The sequence below is a fragment of the Pseudophryne corroboree genome, chromosome 3 (assembly GCF_028390025.1).
Source record: "Pseudophryne corroboree isolate aPseCor3 chromosome 3, aPseCor3.hap2, whole genome shotgun sequence".
NCBI classification, from domain to species: Eukaryota; Metazoa; Chordata; class Amphibia; order Anura; family Myobatrachidae; genus Pseudophryne; species Pseudophryne corroboree.
Window position 1 is genome coordinate 271,359,425 of NC_086446.1, and position 24,044 is coordinate 271,383,468.

Consider the following 24,044-nt stretch of genomic DNA (forward strand, 5'->3'; position numbering starts at 1 on the left):
TCCTACCCAGCGACCATCTTTACCCGCTTTTTCTCTTGCTTGTAATGGCTCATCTCTATCTATGGCTGCCAGCCCCAAGTAGTACGCTAATCACTCACTCGCTACATACTGTACATCTTAGCTGTATTATGTTTTAAGAATTGTGGTGCTCTTTGTTACCTGTACTCTATTTTTGTTATTTATTTACTGTAATGCTAAGTTTTGTCTCCCTGTACTGTCCTTTGTACGGCGCCTTAGAAATAAAATGTAATAATAATAAGATTTACTTACCGGTAAATCTATTTCTCGTAGTCCGTAGTGGATGCTGGGGACTCCGTAAGGACCATGGGGAATAGACGGGCTCCGCAGGAGACATGGGCACTTTAAGAAAGAATTTAGATTCTGGTGTGCTCTGGCTCCTCCCTCTATGTCCCTCCTCCAGACCTCAGTTAGAGAAACTGTGCCCGGAAGAGCTGACAGTACAAGGAAAGGATTTTGGAATCCAGGGCAAGACTCATACCAGCCACACCAATCACACCGTATAACTTGTGATAAACTCACCCAGTCAACAGTATGAACAACAACAGAGCATCAGATCAACCCTGATGCCACTATAACATAACCCTTATTTAAGCAATAACTATATACAAGTATTGCAGAAGAAGTCCGCACTTGGGACGGGCGCCCAGCATCCACTACGGACTACGAGAAATAAATTTACCGGTAAGTAAAATCGTATTTTCTCTAACGTACTAGTGGATGCTGGGGACTCCGTAAGGACCATGGGGATTATACCAAAGCTCCCAAACGGGCGGGAGAGTGCGGATGACTCTGCAGCACCGAATGAGCAAACACAAGGTCCTCCTCAGCCAGGGTATCAAACTTGTAGAACTTTGCAAAAGTGTTTGAACCTGACCAAGTAGCCGCTCGGCACAGCTGTAATGCCGAGACCCCTCGGGCAGCCGCCCAAGAAGAGCCCACCTTCCTAGTGGAATGGACCTTAACTGATTTTGGCAGCGGCAATCCAGCCGCAGAATGAGCCTGCTGAATCGTATTACAGATCCAGCGAGCAATAGTTTGCTTTGAAGCAGGAGCACCAAGCTTGTTGGAAGCATACAGGATAAACAAAGATTCTGTTTTCCTGACCCTAGCCGTTCTGGCTACATAAACCTTCAAAGCCCTGACCACATCAAGTAACTCGGAATTCTCCAAGTCAGTAGTAGCCACAGGCACCACAATAGGTTGGTTTATATGAAAGGATGAAACCACTTTTGGCAGAAATTGTGGACTGGTCCGCAATTCTGCTCTATCCTCATGGAAAACCAGACAGGGGCTTTTATGTGACAAAGCCGCTAATTCTGACACACGCCTAGCCGAAGCCAATGCTAGTAGCATGACCACCTTCCACGTGAGATATTTCAATTCCACCGTTTTGAGTGGTTCAAACCAGTGGGATTTCAGGAAACTCAACACCACGTTAAGATCCCAAGGTGCCACCGGGGGCACAAAAGGGGGCTGAATACGCAGCACTCCCTTCACAAACGTCTGAACTTCAGGTAGAGAAGCCAGCTCTTATTGAAAGAAAATGGATAGGGACGAAATCTGGACCTTAATGGAACCCAATTTTAGGCCCAAAGTCACTCCTGACTGTAGGAAGTGAAGGAAACGGCCCAGCTGGAATTCCTCCGTAGGGGCATTCCTGGCCTCACACCAAGCAACATATTTGCGCCATATACGGTGATAATGTTGAGCTGTCACGTCCTTCCTAGCCTTTATCAGCGTAGGAATGACCTCATCTGGAATGCCTTTTTCCGCTAGGTTCCGGCGTTCAACCGCCATGCCGTCAAACGCAGCCGCGGTAAGTCTTGGAACAGACAGGGCCCTTGTTGCAACAAGTCCTGTCTTAGAGGAAGAGGCCACGGGTCCTCTGTGAGCATTTCTTGCAGATCTGGATACCAAGTCCTTCTTGGCCAATCCGTAACAATGAGTATTGTTCTCACTCCTCTTTTTCTTATGATTCTCAATACCTTAGGTATGAGAGGAAGAGGAGGCAATACATAGACCGATTGGAACACCCACGGTGTCACCAGGGCATGTACAGCTATCGCCTGAGGGTCTCTTGACCTGGCGTAATACCTCTGTATTTTCTTGCTGAGGCGGGATGCCATCATGTCCACCTGTGGCAGTTCCCACCGACTTGCAAGCTGTGCGAAGACTTCTTGATGAAGTCCCCACTCCCCCGGGTGGAGGTCGTGCCTGCTGAGGAAGTCTGCTTCCCAGTTGTCTACCCCCGGGATGAACACTGCTGACAGTGCGCTTACATGATTCTCCGCCCAGCGAAGAATTCTGGTGGCTTCCGCCATCGCCACCCTGCTCCTTGTACCGCCTTGTCGGTTTACATGAGCCACAGCGGTGATGTTGTCTGACTGAATCAGAACAGGTTGACCGCGAAGCAGGGCCTCTGCTTGACGTAGGGCGTTGTAAATGGCCCTTAGTTCCAGGATGTTGATGTGAAGGCAAGTCTCCTGACTTGACCACAGACCTTGGAAATTTCTTCCTTGTGTGACTGCTCCCCACCCTCGGAGGCTTGCATCCGTGGTCACCAGAACCCACTCCTGAATGCCGAATCTGCGGCCCTCGAGAAGGTGAGCACTCTGCAGCCACCACAGGAGAGACACCCTGGCCCTGGGGGATAGGGTGATTAACCGATGCATCTGAAGATGTGATCCGGACAATTTGTCCAGTAAGTCCCATTGAAAGGTCCTCGCATGGAACCTGCCGAAGGGAATGGCCTCGTACGATGCCACCATCTTTCCCAGGACTCGAGTGCAGTGATGCACTGACACCTGTTTTGGTTTTAATAGGTCCTTGACCAGTGTCATGAGTTCCTGAACCTTCTCTATCGGGAGATAAACCCTTTTCTGGCCTGTGTCCAGAATCATGCCCAGGAAGGGCAGACGAGTCGTAGGAACCAGCTGCGACTTTGGAATATTCAGAATACAGCCGTGTTGCAGTAACACTTCCAGAGAACGTGCTACGCTGATCAGCAACTGCTCTCTTGACCTCGCTTTTATGAGGAGATCGTCCAAGTATGGGATAATTGTGACCCCTTGCTTCCGCAGGAGTACCATCATTTCCGCCATTACCTTGGTAAATATTCTCGGAGCCGTGGAGAGACCATACGGCAACGTCTGAAATTGGTAATGACAATCCTGTACCACAAATCTGAGGTACGCCTGATGAGGTGGATAAATGGGGACATGAAGGTATGCATCCTTTATGTCCAGAGACACCATAAAATCCCCCCCCTTCCAGGCTTGCAATGACCGCTCTAAGCGATTCCATCTTGAACCGGAACCTTTTTAGGTACACGTTCAGGGATTTGAAATTCAATATGGGTCTGACCGAACCGTCCGGTTTCGGTACCACAAACATGGTCGAATAATAACCCTTTCCTTGTTGAAGGAGGGGAACCTTGACCACCACCTGTTGAAGATACAATTTGTGAATTGCAGTTAACACTATTTCCCTCTTTAAGGGGGAAGCTGGCAGGGCCGACTTGAGGTATCGGTGAGTGGGCATCTCTTCGAATTCCAGCTTGTATTCCTGAGACACAACATCTATTGCCCAGGGATCCAACTGTGAGTGAACCCACTTGTGGCTGAAATTTCGGAGACGCGCCCCCACCGGGCCTAGCTCCGCCTGTGGAGCCCTAGCATCATGCGGTGGATTTAGTGGAAGCCGGGGAGGACTTCTGTTCCTGGGAACTAACTGTGTTGTGCAGCTTCTTTCCTCTGCCCCTGCCTCTGGCAAGAAAGGACGCACCTCGGACTTTCTTGTTTTTCTGTGATCGAAAGGACTGCATTTGGTAATACGGTGCTTTCTTAGGTTGTGAGGAAACATATGGCAAAAAATTTGACTTCCCAGCCGTAGCTGTGGAGACCAGGTCCGAGAGACCCTCCCCAAACAATTCCTCACCCTTGTAAGGTAAAACCTCCATGTGCCTTTTTGAGTCGGCATCACCTGTCCCTTGCCGAGTCCACAGCACCCTTCTGGCAGAAATCGACATAGCATTTATTCTAGAACCTAGTAGGCTAATGTCTCTCTGAGCATCTCTCATATAAAGGACAGCGTCTTTAATATGCCCCAGGGTCATTAATATAGTATCCTTGTCTAAGGTATCAAGTTCCTCAGATAAGGTATCCGTCCATGCTGCTACAGCACTACACACCCAAGCCGACGCGATTGCCGGCCTCAGTAAGGTACCTGAATGTGTATAAATGGACTTCAGGGTAACCTCCTGTTTGCGATCCGCAGCATCTTTGAGGGTAGCCGTATCCTGTGACGGCAGGGCTACCTTCTTGGATAAGCGTGTCAAAGCTTTGTCCACCCTCGGGGAGGATTCCCAGCGTAACCTGTCCGTTGGCGGGAAAGGATACGCCATAAGAATCTTCTTGGAAATCTGCAGTTTTTTATCTGGAGATTCCCAAGCCTTTTCACATAACTCATTGAGCTCGTGTGAGGGGGGAAAAGTTACCTCCGGCTTCTTTTCCCCATACATATGAACCCTCTTGTCAGGGACTGGGGTTTCCTCTGTGATGTGCAACACATCCTTAATAGCTATAATCATATAACGGATGGATTTAGCCAATTTTGGCTGTAACTTTGCATCATCGTAATCGACACTGGAGTCAGAATCCATGTCGGTATCCGTGTCAATAATTTGGGATAGTGGGCGCTTCTGAGACCCTGTCGGTCTCTGCGACATAGGATCAGGCATGGGTTGGGACCCTGACTGTCCTGAGGTTTCAGCTTTGTCTAACCTTTTATGCAAGGAATTAACATTATCATTTAAAACCTTCCACATATCCATCCAATCAGGTGTCGGTGCCGTCGGCAGAGACACCACATTCATTTGCTCCCGCTCTGCTTCCACATAGCCTTCCTCATCAGACATGTCGACACAAGCGTACCGACACACCACACACACAGGGAATGCCCTTTTTGAAGACAGTTCCCCCACAAGGCCATTTGGTGAGACAGAGAGAGAGTATGCCAGCACACACCCCAGCGCTATATAACCCAGGAATAACACAGTAACTTAATGTTAACCCAGTAGCTGCTGTATTTGTGTTTTTAGCGCCTAATTATGTGCCCCCCCTCTCTTTTTACCCTTTTTCTACCGTGATCTGCAGGGGAGAGCCTGGGGAGCTTCTTCTCAGCGGAGCTGTGGAGAAAAAATGGCGCTGGTGAATGCTGAGGGAGAAGCCCCGCCCCCTCGACGGCGGGCTTCTGTCCCGCTAAAATACATATCTTTTTGGCGGGGGCTCATACATATATACAGTGCCCAACTGTATATATGTTTACTTTTGCCAACAGAGGTCCATATGCTGCCCAGGGCGCCCCCCTCCCTGCGCCCTGCACCCTTACAGTGACCGGAGTATGTGAGGAGTGTATGGAGCAATGGCGCACAGCTGCAGTGCTGTGCGTTACCTCATGTGAAGAACGGAGTCTTCTGCCGCCGATTTCGAAGTCTTCTTTGCTTCTCATACTCACCCAGCTTCTGTCTTCCAGCTCTGCGAGGGGGACGGCGGCGCAGCTCTGGGATCGGACGACGAGGGTGAGATCCTGTGTACGATCCCTCTGGAGCTAATGGTGTCCAGTAGCCTAAGAAGCAGGACCTATCTTCAGAGAGTAGGGCTGCTTCTCTCCCCTCTGTCCCACGATGCAGGGAGTCTGTTGCCAGCAGAGCTCCCTGAAAATAAAAAACCTAACAAAATACTTTCTCACAGCAAGCTCAGGAGAGCTCACTGAACAGCACCCAGCTCGTCCGAGCACAGTCTCAAACTGAGGTCTGGAGGAGGGACATAGAGGGAGGAGCCAGAGCACACCAGAATCTAAATTCTTTCTTAAAGTGCCCATGTCTCCTGCGGAGCCCGTCTATTCCCCATGGTCCTTACGGAGTCCCCAGCATCCACTAGGACGTTAGAGAAAATAATAATAATAATAATAATAATATAAGTTAGAAAGACAGCAGGATATTGCCCTTTACATTATATGATGATGAGAGCTACTGATTCATAATTACTAATGTGAGGACTGTCTGATCTGAATAGGGCAGCTACAGATTGTGAACTCTTTGGATCAGTCCTACACATAGTAATGAGATTGCTAAATGATGCTGATAATGGTGTGTACAGTGATACAACGATACAAGCAAGATATTTAATTAGAGATGGTTTTAATATATGTTCATACACAACAAATCAGCCACTATTAGATAATTGGGTACATGAGGTTCTTTCACTTCCTGATAAGAGACGTAACGAGAGCAGTAGTTTAATTAATAAATTAAATCAGGGCAAACCATCATCCTCTGAGATAGCTGGAACCGCTTTAAGTGTCCCTGCAAAGTGACCAAGCTTGTACTGTGTGTTACATAAAATAGATATCTATGTGTGGTAATGAAGACATTTGCTCTCAAAATATATTAAGGTTCATTTTTTAAATAAACAAACACACAGAACATACACTGTATTGTAATGTTGCAATGTCCGTTTGTACAAAACCATTGGTTTTAACATAACAGCATGGATTTTAGGTGCTAAGTATCGGGAATGAAAAATGGTCAATCCCGGGATTCCCGGGATAGGCTTTTCCCTATGTGGCCGCCCCGCCAAGATAACTCACCATACAGATAGATCCACGGTTATCTTGGCTTCTTTGCTGCGCCTAGGCACACCATGGTTTATTTACATAAACCCTTCATCTATTGTTCTCAGCTGCAATACAATACAGAGAACAATACAGCAGGGGATGAAGACATTACAGCAGGGAATTAAGCCCGACTGCCCAGTCTTAGTTAATCCTATTAAAGGCCAAGATAAACATGGACCCATCTGTACATCGAGGGCGGGCGGGCAGGTGGGTGGGAAACATCCTCTTCTCTCTCTCGGCGACGGCTGACTGCGCAACATGACCTGTGATTGCACGTCACGCTGCACGGGGGAGTCAGGAGGAGGGAGCCGAGCAGCATCTGAGTGTCCTGAGGATGCTCAACGCTGCCTGACTTAAAAAAAACAACTATGGGCCACCTGATCCCTCAATCCCCGGGATTGGACCTTCCAATCCTGGGATTGAAGCTTCCAATCCCGGGATTGAATCCCGGCTGTTTTTGGGCCTAAATCCCGGGATTGGCCTCCCTAGTGCTAAAGCCACACCTGCAGGGGTACAAAAGTTTGCATGCATGGTGGGAGTACTTTCCTTGTTTAAATGAAATCAAAAACCACTATCTGAGGAGAATTTAGTATTTTGCTTACTTTGCAGGAGAGTGCATAGCCACTCTAAAGGCCCATACACACTTGCCGATAAAATGAGTGACGTTGCTCATTTTCCGCCTCCCTGAGTGATGTTGCTCAGTTTATCGGCAAGTGTGTATGCCGCCAGCGACGACCGAAGCGCGGCCCCGCGGGTTGGCAACAATCGTTGCTGTCGGCAGTGCATGCATGCAGGATCTGAACTGTTGTCCAGGACCTGCATGCACGGCTGGCGGAGGCGTGATGTCACTGAGCGATATGAGCAGTCATATCGCTCAGTATGTACAGTCGGCCGCCGACTGGCCGGCCCAGGAGGGGAAACATTAGACGACGTCGCTCACAGAGCGACATCGTCTAATGTGTACGGACCTTAACTTCACAAGATTTTCCACCAGCTCTGAGGTAACGGAGAACAAGAAATGCATTATATCTTGGCCCAGATTTATCAAGCCTTGGAACGTGATAAATAGCACGGTGATATAGTACCAGCCAACCGGCAGATATAACATAACATGTGCAGAGAGAGTTAGATTTGGGTGGGTTATTTTGTTTCTGTGCAGGGTAAATACTGGCTGCTTCATTTTTACACTGCAATTTAGATCTCAGTTTGATCACACCCCACCCAAATCTAACTCTCTCTGCACATGTTATATCCGCCCCTCCTGCAGTGCACATAGGCCCTCATTCCGAGTCGTTCGCTCTGTATTTTTCATCGCATCGCAGTGAAATTCCGCTTAGTGCGCATGCGCAATATTCGCACTGCGACTGCGCCAAGTATCTTTGCTATGAAGATAGTATTTTTACTCACGGCTTTTTCATCGCTCCGGCGATCGTAATGTGATTGACAGGAAATGGGTGTTACTGGGCGGAAACACGGCGTTTTATGGGCGTGTGGCTGAAAACGCTACCGTTTCCGGAAAAAACGCAGGAGTGGCCGGAGAAACGGGGAAGTGGTTGGGCGAACGCTGGGTGTGTTTGTGACGTCAAACCAGGAACGACAAGCACTGAACTGATCGCACAGGCAGAGTAAGTGTGGAGCTACTCTAAAACTGCTAAGTAGTTTGTGATCGCAATATTGCGAATACATCGGTCGCAATTTTAAGATGCTAAGATACACTCCCAGTAGGCGGCGGCTTAGCGTGTGTAACTCTGCTAAATTCGCCTTGCGACCGATCAACTCGGAATGAGGGCCATAGTTTTGCTCATTAGAGAACAATTTTGCTGCTGCAATCAGGTCTGAGGCCCTCATTCCGAGTTGTTCGCTCGCAAGCTGCTTTTAGCAGCATTGCACACGCTAAGCCGCCGCCTACTGGGAGTGAATCTTAGCATAGTAAAATTGCGAACGAAAGATTAGCAGAATTGCGAATAGACACTTCTTAGCAGTTTCTGAGTAGCTCCACACTTACTCGGCAACTGCGATCAGTTCAGTCAGTTTCGTTCCTGGTTTGACGTCACAAACACTCCCAGCGTTCGCCCAGACACTCCCCCGTTTCTTCAGACACTCCCGCGTTTTTCCCAGAAACGGCAACGTTTTTTCACACACACCCATAAAATGGCCAGTTTCCGCCCAGAAACACCCACTTCCTGTCAATCACATTACGATCACCAGAACGAAGAAAAAACCTCGTAATGCCGTGAGTAAAATTCCTAACTGCATAGCAAATTTACTTGGCGCAGTCGCAGTGCGAACATTGCGCATGCGCAATTAGCGTAAAATCGCTGCGATGCGAAGAAAATTACCGAGCGAACAACTCGGAATGATCACCTGAATTAGGCCCCTAGTTCACACATTTGCGATTGAAGCCAAGGTCCAGGCCCATTGTGATTTTGAGACAGTGGGAGTTTCTTACTCTTGGTCAGCTACTAACCCGCTGATTAAATGTTTGGGTGGAGTGACTATAGAGCTACCTCCTAGACAACAGTTTGTGCGTCCAATCTATCCCTGGCTTCCTTATTGTTATAGGGGATTTGACTCTAATTTAAATTTGCTTTCATCGCCAAATATTGATATTGGATTTTATGTGACAAGCTCTATCTATGTCCTTTAGATTGGATTTGTGGTGTGAAGTATGTATCGATCCACTGAATATATTTTCAGTATTCATGTCATGCTGTGTTTTACCTCTTTGTCTTCTCCCTCCACCCATCCTTCCTTCTTATTTTTGTTATTATTTTACTTTTTGGATTAGTACTATAGTTTTATTTTATTATATGCTGTTTGAGATTACTTTACTGTTTACTGCTGTATTGTCTCATACTATTTCAATAAAAATCTAATTTTGAAAAAATGAATTTATATATTAAACTATAAAGCCTGTTATGTAGTAAAGTTTAATTAATCTTTTACAGAGTAAACCAATAATTTGCATGTAGTTTACTACCTTTTATTTTATGTCAAGCTTAAGTAGGCTGTGGCTCTCCGGCTGTAGTGGAACTGCAAATACTAGCATGCCCTGCTAGCAGATAGAGCACCTTGCCCAGCAGTCTGAATTAAGGGGTTAAACAGAGATGGACGCAGATCGTTGCATCTGCAGCAAGATCTGCATCCATCTCCTCAAATGCTGGGGTCACCCAGCACAGGGTAAGGCCGCCCCAACATGTGTGTGGCGCCGCCTCACAATGCGCACACAATTTAATTGCGGATGAATCGATTTAAGGTCGACCAGTGGTCTGCTCTGGCAGTCGGTCCGCCATTTCTTTTATCAGAGCGGCCAAAATGCTTGCAACATGCCCCCCGAACGCCCGCCACTGTCAATCACCTTGCAGCCTCATCCCTCCAAGATGCGGCCACAAAGAGAAGGGTCGCGCACGCGCACTGCGGCTAGTCACGTACAAGTAGCAGATGGACACAGCCGCTGCATACAGATGCGCGGCTGCGTCCATCTCTGAATCGCCCCCTAAGTGTACTCTGCTCATGCGCCCCTAATAATTAGTGATAAGTATAAAAAAAAAAATAACTAAATATAGTAGTCTGCCAACAACATTGCAACAGCAATGCACACTAAAATGATCGTCAAGTTACTAAATCTACCCACCTAAATGTAAGTTCTGAGCACACAAATGACTATATTTCAAAATAAATAAGTAACACCGGAATCTCCAACAGGCCCCTACACACGGCATAATTTTTTAAAAGATGTTGGTGTTTCTGACCAATTGGAACGACACGTCGTTTAAAAAGCGCCGTGTGTATGGACAACAATTATGCCAATACGCGCACCTACGGGTCATTGGTCATCTCCTTAGATATTCTGAACATACATAAAGATCTGAGGAGGTGGATAACGATGCGCATGGCCCTGCTGCCCCTTTCTCCCCTCGCTCGTCGCTGACGGCATCGGCAAGTATGTATGCATCTTCAAAGTTATCCACTGTACTGTGCTAGTAAAATCATCTTATAACAAAGAAAACTGGCCTATTTAGTCTGCTCATTTAAATTGTTAGTGTTCTGTGCTAAGAACAGACCAGTCATTATCGCAAGCCTACTTAACCCCTTTCCCAACTACCTGCTATATACATGTCAGCTACACAATGGCAATGGCGTTTTGCGTGTGCTACTGCTCGATATAGGCTGTCAATGGCTACTTCCACTTCTAGTAACAGCCCCTGGGCACGCATTCGTTTACATACAATACTGAAAGCAGGAGCTGGATATTATCAAAAGAAAGTGCTTTTTATGCTGATTTTCAGACAAAATAGAAATTATATATATATATATATATATATATATATATATATATAATTATTAATTGATAAATCAGAGTTACTCCCTATCTGAGAGATAAGAAGATTTATGGTAGACTTAAGGCCCATATAGATGGGACGATGCGGGAGAGATGTGTGCTGAGCGAACCGCTCAGCACACATCTCTCCTGCCGCTCAGCACAGCGCGATCTGTGCTGAGCATGCGTGGGGAGACGGGGGGGCCGCTCATTTCACCCAGCGGGTGAAATGAGCGACCCGCTAGATTGGCCTGCACTGCAGGCCAATCTAGCAGCAGCGATAGCGATGCGCGGGGCTGCGCATCGCTATCGCTGTAGGGGGTACACGCGGAGCGATAATGCTCAAATTCTAAGCAATCTAGTCAGATTGCTTAGAATATCGCTCCGTGAGTACCCCCCTTTACCATTGTTAAATCTCTTTCTGCGAGGTACATTGGTTCCACAGGGAAAACATCGGGGTGTAGAGATGGATCTTGATCCACAGGCACCAACAGGCTAAAGCTTTAGACTGTCCCAGAATGCATTGGGGTCTCCTCTATAATCCCGCCTTCAGGCACTAGAGCTCAGTTTCGTTAAGCAGTCCAATGCAGGAGCAGGTAAAAGAGAAGGCAGATGTTAGTCCCATAGAACCACGTTCTCACGACAGGAGAAGGGACCAGCGGCCAAAGCAATACAAACCCTTAGACGCTAGGTGCGTCAAGGCGGGCGCCCTGTGGAACCAATGTACCTTGCAGAAAGATACTTAACAATGGTAAGTCTACCATAAATCTTTTCTGCAGCGGGGTACATTGGTTTCCACAGGGAAAACATCGGGGATGTCCTAAAGCAGTTCCTCATGTGAGGGGACACGCTGTAGCGGGTATGAGAACCCGGCGTCCAAAGGAAGCATCCTGGGAGGCGGAAGTATCAAAGGCATAGAACCTAATGAACGTGTTCACTGAGGACTACGTAACCACCTTGCACAATTGTTCTGCGGACGCGCCTTGGCGGGCCGCCCAAGAAGGTCCAACAGACCGAGTAGAATGGGCTTTAATAGCAGTAGGAGCTGGAAGACCAGCCTGTGCATATGCTTGTGCAATCACCATTCCAATCCATCTGGCCAATGTTTGCTTGTTTGCAGGCCAGGCACGTTTGTGAAAACCAAAAAGTACAAAAAGGGTATTTGACTTCCTAATAGAGGCAGTCCTCTCCACGTAAATATGGATTGCCCGCTCTTTGGAAGACAAACCAGAAGAGATAAAAGCCGGAACCACAATCTCTTGGTTAAGATGGAAAGATGACACCACCTTAGGTAGATAACTTGGGCGAGTTCTAAGAACTGCCCGGTCACGGTGAAAAATCAGAAAGGGTGGACTAAAGGACAAAGTGCCTAAGTCATAGACCCTCCTGCTAGAGGCAATAGCCAATAGGAACATGACCTTGACCGTGAGCCATGTAAGGTCCACTGACTCAAGAGGTTCAAATGGAGACTCTTGCAGGGCATTCAGGACAACAGACAGATCCCATGGAGCCACAGAAGAGACATAGGGAGGCTGAACCCGTAAAACACCGAGTTAAAGTATGAACGTCAGGAAAATACGCAATTTTTCTCTGTCAGCCATGCGCCGAGCAGTTCTGACCTGATCGCTGCGCTGCGAAGAACTGCAGCGAGTGTTCAGGTCAGAATGACCCCCCAAATGTATTGAAATGTACTGTTGTGTATGTCATTCCAGTGGCTGGACATTTTGTGCAGTTAGTGTTTGGTGCTCTGCAGGGCAAGAGTTGTGGTTGCATGAAAGGCCGTTTCCATGCTTATGAAGGATACTCGCTGTGGAAAGTAGGATCTGTGATGTGATCTTGTGACAAACTCACCATCTGTGTGCTACATGATTGATTTTTTATCATCATTCTGGGAGTCTGTCCGAGTTGATCGCTCGCTAGCAGTTTTTAGCAGCCGTGCAAACGCATTGCTGCCACCCCCTGGGTAGTGTACTTTCGCTTTGCAGAAGTGCGAATGCTTGTGCAGCAGAGCGCCTGCAAAATATTTTTGTGCCAAACAAGACCAGCCCTGCAGTTAATCTTCGTGTGCGTTGATTCTAGCGACGGTGGGACGGCTTTTGACGTCACACGCCTGCCCAGCGTTCCTCCAGACACGCCTGCGTTTTCCCCGACACACCTGCGTTTTTCTAAGCACTCCCTAAAAACGGTCGGTTGACACCCAGAAACGCCCACTTCATGTCAATCTTACTGCGTTTGGCCGTGCGACTGAAAGCTTTGTCAGAACCTGTGCAAAACCACAAAGGACTTTGTACCCATACGTCGCGTGTGCGCACTGCGGTGCATACGCATGCGCAGAAATGCCGATTTTTAGCATGATCGATACGCTGCGAACAACGAACAATTAATTAATTAATTGCGAACAATTAATATAAACCCAATCTTAAAACTGCATTTAACTCATTTTTTATGTTATGTCTGTGCTTATAACAATATCTACCATGTATCTATTCAGGTCTAGAAATCAGCTATGTTAATCTAATTCTTAATATCTTTTCTTATTGTGTATGTACTAATAAATGTACAATACCACTTCTCTTGTTCTGCCTGCTGGATGTCACTGTCAGTACCTGCTCTTTATCCCCATGTGTGAATCACTGTACAGTTCCACATGTCTTGTTCTCAGTATCTGCTGTGAGTGGGATCAGTATGAGATCCCAGCGGTCAGGAGACCGACGCCGGGATCCCGACAGCCAGGATCCCGGTTGTGAGAGCAGTGTGTCCCCTTGTCACCACAGGGTTCTATTCCCCGTCGGGTGGTGGTGTGGACCACCACCCAAGTGGGGAAACCAGTCAGATGGTGTCGGGATTCCGGCGATCCCATCCGGCGGTCAATTGACTGTCTTCTCTCTGAGTATATGTATATGTATGGAAAAACGTACAGCTGTACAGTGTGTCCTATTCTGTATACCGGAATTATTTCAGTGGTGCTTCTGCTATTTGCCAGTGAACAACCTCTCAACTTTCCCCTTTACGTAGCAAACCTTCTTGTACATAGCATTTGTCTTGTTTTAAAAAAGGCCAAGCTCTACACAGTCTGAGGTTCTTCAGAATGTGAGGAACCACCCAGCTATACAACAGCTGAGAACCACAGCTTGACTAGCTCTCCTGTTATGTGGAATATGTATATGTATGGGATGTTTTATACTGGTGAGATACCCAGCCTTGTTGTCAAAAGTCTAGCTCAAGCAATGTTGAAGCAGATATGATTTTTTTTTTTAATTGGGCAGTTTTATTGGGCATGTTTCATTAGCATAAGATGTTGTGATGATCCTAAGAGTGTAGCAAGTTTACAATGGTGCAATATTTTGCACAGTGGCCCTCATTCCGAGTTGTTCGCTCGCAAGCTGCTTTTAGCAGCATTGCACACGCTAAGCCGCCGCCTACTGGGAGTGAATCTTAGCTTAGCAAAATTGCGAATGAAAGATTCTCTAAATTGCGATTAGAAATTTCTTTGCAGTTTCTGAGTAGCTCGAGACTTACTCTGCCACTGCGATCAGTTCAGTCAGTTTCGTTCCTGGCTTGACGTCACAAACACACCCAGCGTTCGCCCAGACACTCCCCCGTTTCTCCAGCCACTCCCGCGTTTTTCCCAGAAACGGCAGCGTTTTTCCGCACACACCCATAAAACGGCCAGTTTCCGCCCAGAAACACCCACTTCCTGTCAATCACATTACGATCACCAGAACGAAGAAAAAACCTTGTAATGCCGTGAGTAAAATACCTAACTTCTTAGCAAATTTACTTGGCGCAGTCGCAGTGCGAACATTGCGCATGCGCAATTAGCGGAAAATCGCTGCGATGCGAAGAAAATTACCGAGCGAACAACTCGGAATGAGGGCCAGTGTGATTTCCAGTGTGTCACTAGTTTATAATGGTGCAGTGTCTTATGTTACGCTCTTGCAGATTTGGTTCCCGTTTCCATTCTTTGATACATATGACTGTAACTTGCATTCCACAGCCTTGGAAAAATCGCCAGCAGGCTTGGGCGTTCAGAGCTCAAGAGACAGTTGCAGAAGCGAAATTTCTGCATATACTGGGTGCAATATGCTACGGGTGAGTGATGTGTATTAAAGTGAATGGCAGTGCCTAATTTTCCTATTTGTGTCTCCTTGGTATAGTACAGGCATGTCCAAACTGCGGCCCGCCAGCTGTTGTGAAACTACATATCCCAGCATGCCCTAACACAGTTTTGCTGTCAGTGAATGCTAAAGCTGTGTCAGGGCATGCTGGGATGGAGGATCGCAGTTTGGACATGCCTGGTATAGAATAAAATAGGATTTTAATTACCTACCGGTAAATCCTTTTCTCGTAGTCCGTAGAGGATGCTGGGGTCCACATTAGTACCATGGGGTATAGACGGGTCCACTAGGAGCCACCGTCACTTTAAGAGTTTGAGAGTGTTGGCTGGCTCCTCCCTCTATGCCCCTCCTACCAGACTCAGTCTAGAAACTGTGCACGAGGAGACGGACAACTTCAAGAGAAGGATTTTACACAGATAGTGGCGAGATTCAAACCAGCTCACACACACAAGGCAAACCAAGCTAACTAGCTTGAAACATTAGCAACGGCTGAACAATATTACTTAACCAAGTAACAAAACAGTACTAAACCAAGAACTAAGCAGTACTGAACAAAGCAACCACTGCAGGAACACGAAGCGCTGGGCGGGCGCCCAGCATCCTCTACGGACTACGAGAAAAGGATTTACCGGTAGGCAATTAAAATCCTATTTTCTCTTACGTCCTAGAGGATGCTGGGGACCACATTAGTACCATGGGGATGTACCAAAGCTCCCAGAACGGGAGGGAGTAAGCGGAGGCTCCTGCAGAACTGATAGACCCAACTTCAGGTCCTCAGCGGCCAAAGTACCGAACTTGTAGAACTTTGCAAACGTTTTCGACCCCGACCAAGTAGCCGCTCGGCAAAGCTGTAAAGCCGAGGCACCCCCGGGAAGCCGCCCAGAAAGAACCCACCTTACGAGTAGAGTGGGCCTTAACAGACGTAGGACACGGCAATCCTGCCATAGAATACGCATGCTGGATAGTGAACCTGATCCAGCGAGAGATCGTCTGCTCAGAAGCAGGACACCCAAGTTTCTTGGCATCATACAGGACAAACAGAGAGTCCGATTTTGTGTGATGAGCAGTCCTCTTCACATAGATTTTCAGAGCCCTTACAACATCCAAGGACTTTGATGAAATTGAGGAGTCAGTAGCAACTGGCACCACAATAGGTTGGTTAATATGAAATGCCGACAGAACCTTCAGAAGGAACTGCTGACATGTCCGGAGCTCAGCTCTATCTTCATGGAAGATCAAGTAGGGGCTCTTACAAGACAAAGCCCCCAGCTCTGACACACGTCTAGCAGAAGCTAAGGCCAACAAAATGACAGCCTTCCATGTGAGAAACTTGACCTCAACCTCCTGTAGAGACTCCCTCCGGGAGGGAAACCAACTGTTTCTGGAAGAAAATGGATAGGGACGAAATCTGGACCTTTACGGATCCCAACCTCAGGCCCATATCCACACCTGCTTGCAGGAAGAGGAGAAACCGTCCCAGTTGAAACGCCACCGTAGGAAACTTCTTGGACTCGCACAAAGATACATATTTTTTCCAAATACGATGGTAATGTTTAGACATTACTCCTTTCCTAGCCTGTATCAGGGTAGGAATAACCTTGTTCGGAATGCCCCTCCGAGCTAATATCTGGCGTTGAATGCCGTCAAATGTAGCCGCGGTAAGTCTTAATAAGCGAATGGCCCCTGCTGCAGCAGGTCCTCCCGAAGAGGAAGAGGCCTCGGCTCTTCTAGCAGTAGATCCAGAAGATCCGCGTTCCAAGCCCATCTTGGCCAGTCCGGAGCAATGAGGATCGCCTGAACCTTATGAGTTTTAGAACTCTTGGAAAGAGAGGAAGTGGAGGAAACACGTACACTGACTGGAACACCCACGGAGTCACTAGGACGTCCACTGCCACGGCTTGTGGGTCCCTTGACCTGGAACAATATCGCCGAAGAAGAGAGGCCATCATGTCTATTTGAAGTACACCCCAAAGATCTGTTACCTCCGTGAACCCTCTGGATGGAGTCCCTACTCTCCTGGATGGAGATCGAGTCTGCTGAGGAAGTCCGCTTCCCAGTTGTCTACTCGCGGAATGAAGATTGCTGTCAGCGCCAACGCGTGTTTTTCTGCCCAGAGGATGATTCTCGTTACCTCTGACATTGCAGCTCTGCACTTCGTTCCGCCCTGTCGGTTTATGTAAGCCACCGTCGTTACATTGTCCGACTGCACTTGAATGGCTCGACCTCTCAGAAGATGGGTCGCTTGGAGAAAACCGTTGTAGACGGCTCTTAGTTCCAAAATGTTAATTGGTAGGCTTCATTCCAGGCTTGACCACCTTCCTTGGAAGGTTTCCCCAGAAGGCGAATGTACTGATGAACCGAAACCCGGGCTGGCTTCAGGACATCCCGGACCATTGTTTGTATCACCAACGGTTTTTCCCCCGGAAGACACAACCTCTGCACTTCTGTGTTAATCAATCCCAGAAAAGACAACCTCCTGGTCGGCTCCAAATGTGATTTTGGAAAAATCAGGATCCAACCGTGTTCCCTGAGCATATGAGTCGTGAGAACAATGGACTGCAACAACCTCTCCCTGGACGCTGCCTTTATCAGCAGATCGTCCAGATATGGGATTATGTTCACCCCCTGTATGTGTAGAACCATCATCTCTGCCATCACCTTGGTGAACACCCTCGGTGCTGTGGAGAGGCCGAATGGTAGTGCCCCAAATCGGAATGTGGAGGTACGCATCCTTGATACCCAGGGATATCAGAAACTTTCCCTCCTCCAGACATGAAATCACTGCTCTGAGAGACTCCATTTTGAATATCCAAATTGGTCTGACTGAACCATCCGGTTTCGGTACCACGATAAGGTTTGACTAATAACCCTTGTATTGTATATGAGGTCAATGACCTGTGATTTTCCCAATTTTAGGATGGCTTCCTGTAGGATAGCCCTGTTTGTCAGCAAAGCTGGCAAGCCTGATTTGAAGAATCGGTGAGGCGGAAGTTCTTGAAACTCCAGTCTATACTCCTGGGACACAACAACCTGTACCCAGGGATCCAGGCTGGATGACACCCAGAAGTGGCTGAAACGTCTGAGTCTCGCACCCACCAGCCCATCCTCCAGGCTTTGCGGTCCACCGCCATGCTGAGGATTTGAGGAACCAGAAGCAGGTCTCTGGTCCTGGGAGCCTGTGGGTGCAGGCTTTTTGGATTTTGCCCGACCACCTCCAAAGAAAGTGGTAGAAGGCTTGGGCTTGTTTTGTCTTAGCGGTCCGAAAGGACTGCTGCACAGCTGAAGAAACGGTTTCTTCGTAGAAGGAGTAGCAGAGAGAAGGTAAGGTGATTTACCCGCGGTTGCCGTGGAAATACAAGCATCTAACGCTTCCCCATATAGAGCCTGACCTGTGTGGGGTAGGTACTCCACACGTCTCCTGGATTCCGCGTCTGCAGACCATTGGCATAGCCAGAGTGCCCTGCGAGCTGATACCGACATGGAGGATATCCGTGCAGTCAGCATACCCAGGTCTTTCATGGATTCCACCATGAACCCAGCAGAATCCTGTATGTGACGTAAAAACAATTCAATGTCACTTCTATCCATTGCATCCAAATCCTCTAGTAATGTGCCTGACCACTTTACTATGGCTTTAGAAAGCCATGCACAGGCAATAGAGGGCCTCAAGGCCACTCCTGAAGCAGTGTATATGGATTTGAGCGTAGTGTCAATCTTACGATCAGCCGGTTCTTTCAACGCGGTAGAACCAGGGACAGGTAAAATCACCTTTTTAGACAGTCTAGAGACAGATGCGTTAACAATTGGTGGGTTTTCCCATTCTTCCCTATCTTCCCCAGGGAAGGGAAAAGCAACCAGAACTCTTTTTGGGATCTGGAATTTTTTTCTCCGGGTTTTCCCAGGATTTTTCAAATATAGCGTTTAATTCTTTAGACGTGGGAAATGTTAGCGGGGCTTTCTTATTATCAGTGAAGTAATCCTCCTCAACCTGCTCAGGTGTAGTGTCATTAATGTTTAACACATCTCTAATGGCCTCAATCATGAGCTGCACCCCCTTTGCAAGGGATGCCGCACCCCTCAGCATGTCCCCATCCCCCTCTGAAGTATCAGACTCGGTATCCGTGTCATCTTGCATAATTTGGGCAAGTGCACGTTTCCGTGGGAACATGCTAGGGGGTTTTGCAGGAATAGGGACAGAACCTGACCAAACTGCCATAGACTTCTTTAACACCTGAGTTTCAGTCTCAGTATTAGCTTCAACAATAGGGATCTGATACAAAGCATTACAATCCTGTGTACATGGAATGGATCCCTCCTGAGAGGAAATCTCTTCTGCAGCATATGACACAGAGTCCCTAGACCTGGCTATGGTTGTCATTCCGAGTTGATCGCAGCCAGCAACTTTTTGCTGCTGCTGCGATCAACTAGTACATGCCTATGGGGGAGTGTATTTTAGCTTAGCAGGGCTTCGATCGCTTGTGCAGCCCTGCTAAGCTAAAGCATTTTCAAGCAGAACTTGACTAGCCCTGGACATACTTACCCTGTGCGACGATCTCTGCGATGCTGGGGCCGGCTTTGACGTCAGACTTCCGCCCTCCGTTCTCCTGGACATGCCTGCGTTTTCCTTACCACTCCCCGAAAACAGCAGCCAATGGGCCGGATCCGCCCTGGAACGCCTTCTTTCTGTCAATCTTCTTGCGGTTGGCTCTGCGACCGCTTGCTTCATAGGACGCAACGTAACCCGGCGACCCGTCGCCACACAACGACGCGAAGGCGCAGTGCGTCCGCCGAGCATGCGCATTCCAGACCTGTTCGCACCGCAGCGACAAACCGCTGCTTGCGAACGGGTCGGAATGTGAGATAGTAAACACCAACACACACAGGGAAATGTCAGACACAGTTTCCCCCCAAGTATGCCACAGAGAGACACAGAGATTGGAGCCAACTCACACACACAGCGCTTTTTCAGGTAGAACTAATGAAACTACCAGCGCTGTCTGTGTACCTTAATAGACTACACAGACTTTACACAGCCTCCCCCTCCCTTCTACAACCCCCCGGTACCGTACAAGATACCTGGAGTTGACTCTCCCTGTCAGCGCTTCTGCAGGCAGGAATATGACGCTGAATGCTGCTGGGTCTGCTCTGAGAAGCTCCGCCCCCTTACATTACGCTGCTTCCTGCTCTTCTGAAGATTATACTGGCCTGAGGAAAAGTGCTGGCAGTGATCCTGGGACCCTGATAGGCTTGTTGGTCAGTGTAGGCGCTGGCTCAGTGCGCCCCTCACAGCGCCGCACTATGTACCGCAAATTAATTTTTTTTTGCATATATTTGGCACATTATCTTGCACAGAATTCCTGCTTTTTAAAGAATTTATGTTTTATAATAAATTTTTATATTTACCTATTGAGTGTTTACACTGTTCTTTCCTCCACTAGCGCAGCCTCCATTCTTTTTTGTATTCTCTCCTTGGGAGTGACTCCCCTGTAATATTGGCTGCTGCTCAGCAAACCATCTCGTCTCACAGCGCCCGAATACCTTTGGGTATATTTTACCTTATTTTTAGAGCTAGTAAAACCACTGACCTTTTAAATTTTATCCATAAACACGATCAGAAGCGCTGGAGTATCTCATTATAAAAAGGGGACTTTGGGGATGAGCTATCTTTATTTTAAATGCCACAATTACAGCATCAATCACATTGCAATGTTAGCACTGGAATGTGGATAGTGCACTTCATGAATGCAAAGGATAACATTACCTCCAAGGCAGTGATACAGTCACGGGGGTCATTCCGACCCGTTCGCACGACGCGCTTTGTCGCTGCGGTGCGAACGGGTCCGGAATGCGCATGCGCGGCGGCCGCAGTGCGCGACGTTGCCTGGCAACAGGGGTCGCCGGGTTACGTCGCTTCCTACAAAGAAAGCGTTCGCAGAGTCGACCGCAAGAAGATTGACAGAAAGAAGGCGTACCTGGGCGTCTCCGGACCGTTGGAGACCGTTTTCGGGGAGTGGAGAAGAAAACGCCGGCGTGTCCAGCAGAACAGAGTGCAGATGTCTGACGTCAAAGCCGGCCCCAGCATCGCTGAGATCGTCACACAGGGTAAGTATGTCCGGGCCTAGTTTTCTTTAGCTTGAAATTTTTTTAGCTTAGCAGGGCTGCACAAGCGATCGCAGCCCTGCTAAGCTAAAATACACTCCCCCATAGGTGTGGACTAGTTGATCGCAGCAGCAGCAAAAAGTTGCTGGCTGCGATCAACTCGGAATGACCACCCATGTCCTTTTGCGCTGCAGAAAGCTCTTTGTCAGTGGGTGCAGTAAGGAATGTATTGAACCCAACTTTATCCACTATACTCCATAAATTAAAACATAAGACTTTTTGCAATAAGGTGATACAAAGCAACCATCCACATGCATATTGTTGCTCTATCCTGTTGTGTTTTTTTCTTATTTGTCGTGTTGGCACGCTGGACTTTATTCACAGTTGGGCACAATTTGCTTCTAATCACCAACAAAAAATGTATAGTATTTTGCTACCTATGCAGAATTGCCTGCAATCATAAGATGCACCAATGCTGCATCAGTAGCAAAGGTCTCTCCTTCCCCCTGCCAATAACATGAGTAGATGCGTCGGGTATATGACAAATGTGGCTTCACTAACAGCATAAAAGATGCTGAAAAACACAGTACACACTTCATATTACGGTAAATGGAACACACAAATGCAGTAGTGACAAACATTATATAAATATACTAAAAACATTAAAACATTAGTTATTTTAGGTATAACAACAATAAAAAGGACAATGACGTGCTGTAACTCACAGCAACCAAATATCAGCTTTTATCAGCCTAGTGCAGTCACACTAATTAAAGCTGGTTCTGGTTTCTATGGGTTACAGCAAATCACTAATGTTACTTAATATTACTATGGCTTATACTTTTTGAAATAAAGTTTTAGTATACAGTAATGTCACTGCTGCATCTACATATGAGTGTTGGTTGCTACATGTTACTAAATAGGATTATGGGCAGTATGCCAATGACAAATTACAGGGGATCATCACTATTATAGAATGTAAACTCATGTTAAATGAACTTACAATTCATATCTAATAGTCTAACCACCTATAAGAAACCAGTAACTGGCACAGCATGCCCAATACAGACACATCCACTCACATACAATACAACATATAGGATACCACTGGGTAAGCGCTGTCAGTAGGTCAAGGCCAAAGGTATTCTTATAGTCTTTTTCTCTTAGTTCGTCGAACCGGAAAAAGAAACAGAATTGTGGACTATAGTGCAGTACCTTGGGTTAAGGATTTTATTACACATCACACACGATGAAAAACAACATTAAGAACATCCCAAGTTAAAATGACACTTAAAATGTACAGCATCTGCTGTTAGGCATTCTTGAGTGGACTTAATCCGACATAGATAAGGCAGTGGGTAATTACCAGATGTAGGTGAATAACAGGCAAAAAGCAGTTCCACAGGCGTGTATACACCAGACTTTTCCGGCTGCAGCAGGAGAGTTCTTTGATGTAGATAAGCCTTCCTACTCCGGCATAGATGATTCCACGTTCTTCTCCAGTCAGATGAGTCCACTGGGGCACCCACGCGTTCCGACCCTGCCTGGGTCTTTCTCAAGGTCAGCTCCCTTTGTGAATGCCAAATACTTCTCTTCGTCCAGTTTAAAAATCCCTCTCTCCCTTCTGATTGGTCCCGGCACAGCTGGTCTCTATACATTAATTAATCTATTAGTCTCTGACACTTGTGCGCCGGGATCCACCTCCCTATACTCCCCTCTCTGAACATATCCAATCAGGACGCTATAACGTCCTGTCATTCCGTTCACGTGGTCCATGGAGGGGGCATTGTTGTCTTTACTGATCCTCCCTCCTTCTCCCTTGTATTGATGTGCTGAAGATCTCCACCTCCGATCACATGGGAGGCGTGCGCGGATACGTCATCACGTTATCGCGTCATGTTGTTACTCGTTGTCACGGTAACTATCCACTTCCGTGGTTTATACAGCTTCAAGGGTTGTTATGGTAACCACGGGTCCCGGACAATTTGTATCATTTTCAAAGGCTCAAAAACAAATCATATGCAGGGGGTTCGCCACTCTTAGTGGTCTATAGGGATCAACTTCTCTATGAATGAGAAAGGTACATATTAAAATCTTATAAAACACACGATCTAAATAAAAGATCATAACAGAGATTACATGTTACAGGAACCATTTCACTTCAAAATCTAGGTTCAACCCTCCTGGTTGGAGGGTACCCATGTCATATATAAGACGCATTTCAGCCTTTGCTAATTGCGTGGAGATATCACGTCTTCTCCAGTGTCCCTGGACCCACTGTAGGCCTACAAAACGTGTGATGGCGGATACTGAACACCCATGCACCCTTTTAAAATGATTAGAAAGTGCATGAGTATCTAGGCCCCTCCTAATGTTCCTGATGTGCTCCCCTAGTCTAACCTTTAGCGGCCTAGAGGTCCGCCCTATATATACCAGATTGCATTCACACTCTACTGCATATATGACGTTCTTCGAGGCGCATGTCATAAATTCTTTTATTTCAAAAGACTTTTTATTTCAAAAGAGTGTGAATGCAATCTGGTATATATAGGGCGGACCTCTAGGCCGCTAAAGGTTAGACTAGGGGTGTTCAGTATCCGCCATCACACGGATACAAATTGTCCGGGACCCATGGTTACCATAACAACCCTTGAAGCTGTATAAACCACGGAAGTGGATAGTTACCATGACAACGAGTAACAACATGACGCGATAACGTGATGACGTATCCGCGCACGCCTCCCATGTGATCGGAGGTGGAGATCTTCAGCACATCAATACAAGGGAGAAGGAGGGAGGATCAGTAAAGA

The 24,044-nt window shown here is 47.3% G+C and overlaps 1 pseudogene; it reads left to right on the top strand.

Annotated features, from left to right (window-relative positions):
- LOC135057243 (uncharacterized) overlaps positions 1-24,044 on the top strand; it is a 98,539-nt pseudogene that overhangs the window by 60,343 nt on the left and 14,152 nt on the right.